An 11,932-nucleotide genomic window follows, 5' to 3' on the forward strand; every position below is an offset into this window, starting at 1 on the left:
TGTGTGTGTGTGTGTAGGGGGAGGGCAGGGTATGATAGGCAGGGGTGGGGGGCTGGCACAGTGGAGGTAAGAGGCTTTGGGGGGAGGGAAGGAGGGAGGAGAGCTGAAGGAATGATGCCAAGTTTAGTGTCTCAGTAGGGGGAAGGAAGGAGGGAGAGAGAGAGAGAGAGAGAGAGAGAGAGAGAGAGAGAGAGAGAGAGAGAGAGAGAGAGAGAGAGAGAGAGAGAGAGAGGGGTAGGTAGAGAGGTAGAGTGAAGTATACACACACACACACACACACACACACACACACACACACACACACACACACACACACACACACACACACACACACACACACACACACACACACAGTCAGCCACACACCACCACAGGAGACACATGTAGACCACCACCACTGCCACCACACCACCACCACTACCTCGTTATTACAGGACAGCTTAACTGCTATAGCAAATAAGAGAAAGAGAGATAGAGAGAAAGAAAAGAGACAAGAACAAGAGCTAAAGGAATCATAAAAGCAGTGCAGAATATAGGATTTACAAGGAAAACTTACAGTGACACAAGAATTTGAAGAAGAAGCAATATTAAGAAAGTGTGCGTGACTCTGTGTGTGTTTGTGGGTTTGTGCTCCCTCACAAATTCAGTGACGTGTGAGTGTTGGTGCCTTGCGTTGTTAGTGCCACGCTCTGTGTGTGTGTGTGTGCGTGTGTGTGTGTGTGTGTGTGTGTTGTGTTGTGTTCAGCTCTGTGGTGCTGTGGTGCTGTGGTGCTGTGGCAGTATCCTGGAGTGCTGTGGATGAAGGCAAGTGTCTGGAAAAGGATTAATGAAGGATAGATATCAATTATTCTGGAAAATGTTATCTTACCCTTTTAAGTTTGCTGTGTTAAGTGGGGAAGGAAGATTTACAAGGGTAGATATTAGTGCTTGTGGAAAATGCTTTATCCTTTTCAATTTCTGTGTTAAATGAGGGAAAAAATTGTTGTGTTATGGTGGAAAGTGCAATTATTTTTGTGTCGTGATGGTTTGGATAAGTTTTCATGATGCACAGTGACTGGTGTTCAGTGGCTGCCCAGTGTGTGAAGTGATCAGTGCTTTGGAAACTGAGAGGAAAAAAAGAGAAAAGAGTAGTTAAAAATAAGATGGAGAGAGTATAATAAAGGAGGGATGGAAAAACTGAGGAAAGGAGGGAGGGAGATATGAAGGGTAGGAGATAAAAAGGAAGGAAGGAGATACAGGAAAGGGAAAAAGAAAGAAACATATGCTACCTCCTTTATATAACAAGAAAGAAATGTTATGAAGAAAGGTGATAAAGGAAAGGGAAGAAGGAAAAAAAAATGTTAACCACCTTTATATAAGCATCACCATCATCGCCATCATCACCATCATGTCACTCCCCAATTGTCTGACATATTGAAACATTACTCAACTCTTGAAATATACTTTTGCTAACTCAAGGACTGAAATATAGACAGTAACCCAGTGAATAAAACCAGATAGCCTCTTCCTCACATATATTTAAGATTACCTTACCACCAAATGCCTTTATCCTGAGCCACTGTTGTTGTGTAAGTCGTCAGAAGAGACAAAACGTGGAATCTCAGAAAAATAAAAAATTAATATCACTTGTGACTCTCGGTGGTCTTGTGATTGTGAGGGGAATGTCAGATAATAGAAGTGGCTCATAGATGGCGTTGTTTTTAGAAGATTGCTCAGGGGTGAAGTGGCTGTCAGAACAAAGAAAGTATTAGGTTATAAAAATTTATTCGTACAGGTGAAAGTTCTAGAAAGCTGCGGAGGTGAAATTTTGAAGGGGTCGAGAAATTTCATCTGCCATATGAGTGAGATGTAGAATTCTCTCTCTCTCTCTCTCTCTCTCTCTCTCTCTCTCTCTCTCTCTCTCTCTCTCTCTCTCTCTCTCTCTCTCTCTCTCTCTCTCTCTCTCTCTCTCTCTCTCTCTCTCTCTCTCTCTCTCTCTCTCTCTCTCAACTTTCCTTTCCGTTCCTCCACCACTCATTTTACCTCGCCCTTCATTCTTATCTTCCTTTCCTCAAGATCATTTTCCATTACTCCCCTTTCCCCTTCATCTTCCCCCTTCCTCTATGTCTCTCTCCCTTCCCTTCATGTCTCTCTCCCTCCTCTTCCCTACCATCTCTCCACGGCAGTAAGGTAAGGAGTCCTGTGTTTTTGCATTTTGGAGTGGAAAGAGATGAGAGGGGGAGATTTGGGAGAGAGAGAGAGAGAGAGAGAGAGAGAGAGAGAGAGAGAGAGAGAGAGAGAGAGAGAGAGAGAGAGAGAGAGTTGGTGTTGGTAATACTGTATGAGGTAAAAGTGATTAGTAAATAGTTGAATTAATAGTGGAAATAATAGTTTAATAGTGGACACATAAGAGTTGCAATAGTATGGAGGTTAATCTCTGAGTGTTCCATGTTATTTGATGGATTGGAAAGATCAATTTAAGCTTGAGGAAATTAGGATTAAAAAAGGTTTGATTTAAGCTCAGATCTTGAGGCAGTAAGGACACTGAAGGTTGATACATGAGAGAACAGTAGCAGCAGACATATTATAATAGTATACTTTGGTGACCCCCTTATGGACCCAGCCTAAGGAAGATAATAAGAGAGCTGTATTGGGAAGTAACAGTGTGATTAAGATAGTGAGTATAAGCAGGATTAGAGTGAAGATTAGGACTATACTTGAATATTGATAAATCAGAAACAGATTGGAAAAACTACTTATGTAAATAGCTGAGTATAGAGGAAGAATGGCAAAAGTAGATTAATATAGTGAGTGTAGGTAGATAGGTAGGATTAAAGGGAAGATCAAGACTATACTTGAACATTGCTAAATTAGAAACAGATAGGAAAAACTGCTTCTAATGTAAATAGTTAAGTATAGAGGAAGGATGATAGAAGTTATGTAGCTGAATATAGCAGAAGGATGAAAGAGATTATCATTATATGCTGTCTGGGTACCAAGCTTACATCCCATTTAAATGATCACAGAAGTACACAAGAAGAAAAGAAAACTACAAAAAAACAATTGACCTTCACAAGGCTGAAAATGGAGAAAAAAAAGAATAAACCTGGTGAAAAAAAAAAAAAGATACACAAAAGTAGAGTGGATAATGAGAATATGAAAGAATGGCTTCCAATAGAATGTCAAGGCAGAGGGAGCAGTGGGAAAATTTTGAAGACTGGAGTGTTCAAAAGTGGTGTGTGTGGATGAAAACAAATGGAAATTCCTCCATTATAGTCACAGTCTCTTAGGGAGTTGTGAGGAATGGGCATCAGAATAGATTACATTGGACTAGATTAGATGCAAAAAGAGTTAGAGTTGAATGGTTGAGTAAAGAGCTAAAAAGAAAATGAAATGAGCTCCACACTTATATAAATCATTGCAGAGAGGAATATGAAATGTTAATGTGATAGATTGGACTTAAGTGTTAGTTTTTCAGAGGAGGTGAAAGATAACTTGGGATTTAAGTCAACAGGTGTTTACATAAATTAGGTAAATATAGAAAGAAGTAACTAGTACACTTGAGATACATTGAGCTAATGAGTATTTGTGTAAACATGACCAAGGATAACTAATATAGACACAATAAGGAATATATAAATAGAGGCATGTATATAAATATGATAAAGAATAACTCATATATTAAGAATAGGATATAGGTAAGCAATATTAGGTAACTGGTACAGATAGGAGGAATACAATATTATATAGAATAAGGAATATATAGATAGATGTATATAAATATGATAAAAGATAACTTATACACTTAAAATAAAATATGGGCATTTAATATTACCTGAACCAGTAGAGAGAGAGAGAGAGAGAGAGAGAGAGAGAGAGAGAGAGAGAGAGAGAGAGAGAGAGAGAGAGAGAGAGAGAGAGAGAGAGAGGAACATGATACATTAGAATAAGTTGGCCATAGTTATCTGCTTATTCAGCCATAGTTATCAGAGGTTAAACACAACTTGTATCCCAGATAAACAAATCTATGAGAGGTGCGTACATAAATAGTTCCTGTGAGTAGTGTGGTGGTAAACAAGCCAGCAGGCCACCAGGTAGAAAGGCAGGTGGGAAGGTGGAAACTCAGATGGATGTCCGTAGGTGTGTGAGGGCCGAGTGCCAGGGGCCAGGTGAAGGTGCCAGCTTAGGTGCCTCAGTAATTAACCCCAGCAAGGAGGGAGGGAGTGTGGAGGGTGAGGAAGAGGAGGAGAAAGGGTAAGGAAGAGGAGGAGGGAAATGTAGCGAGGCATCATGGCATACAGGGGTAAAGGACATGGGGATACTTATATAATTTTGTTTCTTCTTTTGTTACTGACTGATTGACTGACTTAATCTTTTTCTCTGTGCCACAAAAGAATTAGCAGCACTAGAAGTAATGGATGATATATTTATAAGCATGTACAAGAAAGATTGGGATTAAAAACAGTACATTTAGCAATTTGTAGCCAGTTTAGTGATTGGAACTGGCTGTAGAACAAGAAAAGTGTCTGAGAGTGGCAAGTGATGAGAGAAAGATGTGCAGATAGCAGTCAAAAGGTTATTAACTGATATATCACCTGTTAATTTTCTTTGCTTTCTTGTCCTTACTGACTGAATACTGATTTGATTTATCACAATGTACTCATCTCCTTTATCTTATTATTACTGACACTGATTGACTAACTGATCTATCACTCTGTTAATTTTCTTTGCTTTCTTGCCTCCTTACTGACTGACTGACTGACTGAGTGACTGACTGACTGACTGACTAGCTTGATCTATCAATATACTCATCCTCTTCATCTTATTATTACTGGCACTGACTGACTAAAAGATCTGTCACTGTATATTAATTTTCCTTGCCCTCTTACATGACTGACCAACTGGCACGTATAGGAATATATGCAATGTTTGTCTCTACTAGGAGGGTGTTGGCAACTTGAAAAACATTACACAATATAGGTCACCCTTCTCCCCAGACACACTCCCCACACACAGACCCCCTCCCCACTCCCCGCCATGGTGTGAGTGCATAAAAACTCCCATTTACTCTACCTCCTCTGGCACCTTCCTCCCTCTCCCTCCGTCCATCCCCCCATTTTCTTTCTCCTGCCCTTCCCTTCCAAGAACAGGTGGGGGAACACTGTCTGCACCAGATATAGAGAAATTCTTCCACTGATATGTATTTACGGTATGTGTGGGAATTTTCATGTATGAGTGATGGGGTGGTGTGTTGTAAGCTGGTGATTTATACAGTGAGGGAAATGGGGAGGAAGTTTATATTGGTGAGAGGAAGAGGAAGTACTGTACCTGTTTTTTAATTGTGTATATTATTGGTTGAGTCTGTTTTGTCATTGAGGAGAGCTCGTTTTGATTTGTTTTTAATGGTTTCATCACTGATCTATATGGTAAAGTGAAGGCTATGGAGAGGTGATGGGTTAGAGTGTTTTTTGGCATAATGTAAGGCAGTGATGTATTTTACGAGGGAAGTGGAGAGGACTTAATAATGGTGAGGAAAAGTACTTGTTTTGAATTGTTTTGAATGGTTTTTGTCGCTGATATATTTGGTAAAGTGAAGGATATGGCAATGTAGTGATTTAGAAGTGGTTTTGATTGTCGTGATAGAGTTTAGTTGGTTTGCCATTGATCCAGGAAGTAATGACGAGGGAATGGTTATTGTGGTGTTTGAAAGTATAAGTGTTTTAATTCAAGTAACCTGCCACACTCACTTCTGTGTTTTGTGTTTTCCCTCAATCTAACATTCTCTGATCTGCAAGTAATCTTTCAAAACCTGACCATTGATATATTCTCAGGGTTATGGTGATGGCAGGTACAGTTGTCATAATTCAAGTAATCTGCCACAGTCATTTCTATTGTTTTGTGTTTTCTCTCAATCTTGTGTCCTCTGATTTGCTGATAACCTTACAAAGCCTGACCATTGATAGATTCTTAGCAGGTCAGAGGATGTTAGACTGAAGGGACATGCTAAAGTGCAAGTGAATGTGGTTTGTTATTTGATTATTAACCTCAACAGTACTTTGATTTGTTTTAAGAATAGTTTACATGTAAATGTTGTACTGAAGTCTGTAATTTGTTGGTGTGGGTGTGCTGTGGTAAGGGAGGACGAAAGGTTGGTGCATATTACTGCTGGTAGTTTTTGTGTGGCACATTTTCAAACCTGTCTTTGGTTATGTAAATCAGATGATGGGGAATTTGTTGGTGAAAAGGTGACCATCTTGAGCATTTTTCTTCATACATACAGGAATGATAATAGAAGCCAGTAGAAGATTAAGCTTTTGATTTATTAATTAATTTATTTTTACTTTTTTTATTATTTATTTATTTATTTATTTTTTTTTTGTATTTCATAGAGGGCATCATGTTTGAAAAATTATATGGGAATCAACATTGACTCATGAAGTATTTATTTTATTTTCTAAACAACATTGTGTTCAAAAAAATTATATAGGACTCAACACAGGCTCACATGAATTACTGATATTTAAAGAACCAATGAATCACCTTGACATTAATGGCCGTCACAGGAGACTTCTTACCTGCCAATGAGCCGAGCCTGAGGCAATAAAGTCCTTCGCCTCGGCCACAGTACCAAGACGATCAGGTTATATTGAGGTGCAAGAGTCACCCTGCCAAGTCTTCCCTCAATATCCCTTACCTCGCAGTGCACTGCGGGATGAGTGGAGGGCAGGGGAAGGGGGGGGGTGACAGGCTACTCATTCATGGCAGGGGTGTGGGGCAGGGAGTGGGGGGGGGTGGTTGGCAGCACCTGGTATCCTCTGGCCCCCCGACCAGCCCCGGCTGGCACTATGCAAGGCCTGCTATTTTCCCTTGAGCGGCAGAGCATCCATCATCTCTGGGCTTGTACTTATCCTGCCTGATCACACTGCCCGACCACCACCACCACCGCCACCACCACCACACCAGCCTTCATGCTGCCTGACTGTTTCTCTTGTTGTGTTTGTTTTATGGGCCTTTCTTGCTCTCTGTTAACATTTATTAGCTTTTGTAAATATTAGAATATTTTGCTGATTTTTTATTTTCTTATTTATGATCAGTGCTAGTTTGTTACTCTCTCATGTCCTGGTCTGAACTTTTTTGCCCTTGCTGCAGTTTTCTCAGAATTATTCAGTTTGGTATGCAGTTTATTTCCCAGGATAGAGAGAGAGAGAGAGAGAGAGAGAGAGAGAGAGAGAGAGAGAGAGAGAGAGAGAGAAAGTACTTGTTTGCAATGGTTTACTTGTTTATGTCCCATGGGCTGTTTTTCTATCACACTTGTGTACATCAGTAGGACAGTAGTGAGGTCTCTTTTTACACACACACACACACACACACACTCATGCACGCACACAATGGCTTGCCACAGTTGGATGGAACCAAGCCGCAGTGATCGCTTCGTTGCCCAGTCCCTGCCCCCCTCCCCACACACACACACACAACTCATAACTTTGAATGCTTTCTGCACCATAAATCTCCCCTGTATGTGTTTTTAGCATTGTAGCCACAGTTGTAAACACCCAAATTAGCCCCCCCCCCCCCCACTAACACACACACACACACACACACACACACACACACACACACACATATATACAAAAGCATTATACCCACCTCCCGCACTGCAAGACAACATGGAGGCAGTGTAGCATCTCAAGATTTACCTAAGAGAGAGGTAAATCAGCCACACTCATTAATTTTCACCACACCTGCAGCAGTGCACATGTTTTTCGCCCCGTGTTAAATCTTTACACGAGTGGCACTCCCTGCCAAGACTGTGCCGCGGGTAATGCTGGTACTACACTTACCGAATGAGGGCTTTTCTGCATGGTGGTGATGTTATAGAGACTCATGAAGGCTGCAAGGTGCCCACTGATGCTCTAGGTTGAAGTAATTGTTGGTAGCAAAGCCTTGGTTCTAAGTAGCATGCAGCATATTGGAGTACTGTGGTGGATAGATATTTTAAGTGTAGTAGACAGGCTGCATCCTGCCAAGGTGGCCTAAGCCAGGGTGGCAAGGTACATTATGTGATTTCATCTTCCTTTACCCACTAAGATGCTTTTGTCTTGCTCTGGACTTTATAGGCTGATGAAAAAATAGAAAAATAAACAAGATAAATAAAAAGACAGGCTGCACAGTTGTCAAAACAAACATCACCTAAAATTTTGTTCTTGTTGATTCTTTAGCTGTTCTAAAAAAAAAAAATTAGGCATAATATCCTTCATTCTGTGTTTTAAAATATAATTACAGGGTTTATTGTGTGAGGTAAGGAAGCCTGTGTCTGCATCCTTTCCCTTGGTGGCACCTCACAGCAATGGTCAGTCTTGAGGCGGCTGTGACCGGAAGTTCAGGGAAAAAGATAAAGGGATTTGGTACCAAGGGCTTCAGGAATATATTGGTTTCTCTTGCCCTTCCTTTTGTGTGTGGTTGGTGTTGTGAGTCAGTATGTGGTGACCTGGTGAGGTGAAGTGTTTGTGTAGTGTGTGACATAATTGTTCAAGGTAATGGGAGCGTTTGATTGGCTGTCTCCTTCCCTTTCTGTGCATAGTCAGACTACATAAACAGTTCTCTTCTTATCAGGCAGCCAGTTGCTACACCTTTTCCTTATTGCCAATCACTCTGAGACATCTTGACTTGTTCTGCAGTCACATCCAATCTTTGAACTGGGAAGAAATTGCAAAATGTGTTCTTTTCATTGCTAACTTTCTCATAGATGCTTATGAAGACTTCATGCATTGCTTCTGGTGCTGCTTATTGTTTCATGCCACAGTGAAAGGGTTAAAGCAGCATTACATACCAGCATTGAGAATTATGATTACTGGCAATGGTGATGATGATAACTAATAAATTGTAAACTTAAAAAATCCAAAATTACAAATATGAAAGTGGTGACAATAATAATAATAAATTTTAAGATTAAAAAATACAAAGTACATTCATGAACTAAGGTAGGACGGTTCACAGAGGGGAGTGACGCTGCCTTGCTGTCTTGGGGTGAAGGGATGAGGGTGACAGAACCTCTCACCTGTCTCTCACAAGGATCTCGGCAGCAAATATTATTTCTTACTATTTATATCACTCTTACTGAGATGATAGTTGAGTTCCACATTTAGTGACAGTGTGAGCCTGGGGAGGGCAAGGAGGGGGGCTAGGAAGTATAAGGCAGGGTAGTGCAGGGAGGAGGCGATGGCTAGGGAGTATGAGGTAGGGCAGGGCAGGGTGGGGAAGGGTGACTAGGGAGTATGAAGCAGGGTAGGGCAAGGAGGAGAGGGTGGCTAGGGAGTGTGAGGCAGGGTAGGGTAGGGAAGGGAGGGGTTCTTGCTGAGTTGGAGTTAAATTTACCCTCTGTCAGCATATTTCAGTTTTTGTTAGTATTTTTCTGGGTTCTTATCTTACAAAGAATTTTATTACTGTAGAAATTCATAATGAGAAAGGTGCAGTCTATTAAGCTGATTTTCATTTACTTGCCAAGAAAAGGTGAATTTCTTGTAGTTGTTTAATTAGGTATGGGAATTTTAGAGATTTTGAGAGTGTTTATTTGTGAACTTAATCGGCACTTCCCTTATAGTTTCCCTAAAATTAAACAACACATAATTATGACTTGCTTACAAAGAGGTATATTCCATTTTTTCTAAATATATTATCCTCTATATTTGGGTAAACCTATTTAGTCTAAGATACAGAATTTTTAGCAATGTTGGGAGTGTTTTCCTGTAAACTTGATAAGAATCTTCCTTATAATTTCCCTAAAACTAAACTTCACATAATTAAGACTTGCTCATGAAGAACTATATTCTGTTTGTGTTCCAAGTATATTACCCTCCATACTTAGTCAAAGCCATTTAGTGTCAGGTGCATGATTTTAAGAGATTCTGAGAGTGTTTTCCTCTTTTCTTATCATTTTCATAAAACTGAACAATACACAATTAATAACTTGCTTACGAGGAGCTACATTCAGCTTTCGTTCTAAGTATACTGCTGTCTATATATGGGCAAAACTGTTTAGTCTCACGCCTTTGCATAAATCTGTGAATCTGTGGCCTCCATCTTGAGTGAGTGGACTGCAGATGGTGTGATCAATGTGTCTCATCAGGTAGGGTTGCTTTTTTGGTACCACAAGGAGGGATAGAGTGAGTTGGTGGTGGTGGTGGTGGTGGTGGTGGTGGTGGTGGTGGTGGTTCACATGTGTGCCTCACCCAAACTTATCATTACCTAAGAGGGAGCAACACTCAGTAGGAATAGAATGTTAACTATTTCTTTCGTATTACCTCCCACATATTTGCTGTGTGTTTAAGTAGCTCTTCTCCCCTCTTGTTTATTTGTCTATGTTTCTCTTCTTTAAGTACTAGTTCCCTTCTTTCTCTCTTGTTTATTTGTATTTGCTTTTCCCACCATGTTTCCCCTTCTCATGTCTGTCATTGATTTTCCTCATCATTTTCATGTTTTTCTTACTATCCTTCATCTTCTCTCTGTTTACTTCTCTCTTTTTGTTTTATACTTTAAATCTTTCTTTCTCTCTTTCCTCTCTGGTATTCTTATATGTTTTCTTCATTACCTATTGCTTCCATCTTTATTTTGATTCTCTCTCTCTCTCTCTCTCTCTCTCTCTCTCTCTCTCTCTCTCTCTCTCTCTCTCTCTCTCTCTCTCTCTCTCTCTCTCTCTCTCTCTCTCTCTCATCACTTTATCTTTCATTACCTGTATAGTATCCAATGATATTTTGCCTACCTCCCTCTTCCCTCACTTCTCTTACCACTTTTCTCTAGCACCCTCTGTATTCATTGTCTCACCCTGCCTCTCCCCTTATTCCTGTCACCACTTTTCCTGATGCCCCACCTTTCTTATCCACCCTTCTCCCTCACTTCTCAACGTCACATTTGGCTGCCTGCCAGCCCCTCGCTGCGCCACACTGACATAAGTGAATGACCCACTCCACAGGTGTCCCCTACATCCACCCATGGTATTAACACACGCACACGTCCCTCTCACACACGCATACACACGCCACGCTACACCATTTCTTTCTTAGCAACCCACAAAAACAGCATTTACTTATTTCTGTTTGTAAGGCAAGTGTTTTCTTTTTCTGTAATCTTTCCCATCTTGACAACAACGCCAAGGCACTTTCTGTGACATGTGTTGTGGGAAGGAATGTGCTGGGCCAATTATTGTGTGTCATGTTGTCTAGGAAAGCTCACTGCAATGGGGAAAGTAGTGCAGTAGTGTGTTTAGCATTGGGGAAAGAGAGGGGCTATGGGGATTATGTAACAAGTGTTAGTTATCATTGCTGAGTGTGATAAGTAGGGCATGCATTGTGGGAGTCATGTGATGCATTAAGGTGGCAACAGATGGGCTGTTACATTGACAGATTGGCAATTCTGGGATGGGTTTTATTTAAGAGGTTTTATAGTGTCATTGCTTGGGCATGAGAGACAGGCTGGGGAGGTTGGAGGAAGAGTAGACCAGTATTAGTAAAGGATTAAGATAGATGATGTCCTTATACTGTACTAGGGTGCCACATTGGTGGTTACTAGCAATGAGGAAGTGAATATAAGGAAAGTTTGTTGTTTTCATGTTATATATATATATATATATATATATATATATATATATATATATATATATATATATATATATATATATATATATATATATATATATATATATATATATATATATAATTTACATTCATTTTGTGGTGGTAATAAAAGAAATGTCTCTGACTACACAAATATAATTATTCTTTGACCTTGTGATTCATTCAGTTAAGTTGTCATTCAGGAGTTTTGTGTTCATTATGGCATTCCCTGACGTTTTCTTTCCTTCCTCTAGGTTGCTTATTTCCCTTCCTCATATCTTCCATGATTTACATTCACGCCTATATCCTCACCATGACGTCACCTGTCAGTCCACTTTAAGTTG

General features: G+C 40.2%; 1 protein-coding gene across 1 annotated transcript in view; it reads left to right on the forward strand.

Annotated features, from left to right (window-relative positions):
- Window positions 1–11,932, forward strand: part of LOC135104832 (formin-binding protein 4-like) — a 37,785-nt gene that overhangs the window by 25,702 nt on the left and 151 nt on the right. The gene's annotated exons all lie outside the window — the stretch shown is intronic.

The sequence above is a fragment of the Scylla paramamosain genome, chromosome 11, assembly GCF_035594125.1.
Source record: "Scylla paramamosain isolate STU-SP2022 chromosome 11, ASM3559412v1, whole genome shotgun sequence".
NCBI lineage: Eukaryota > Metazoa > Arthropoda > Malacostraca > Decapoda > Portunidae > Scylla > Scylla paramamosain.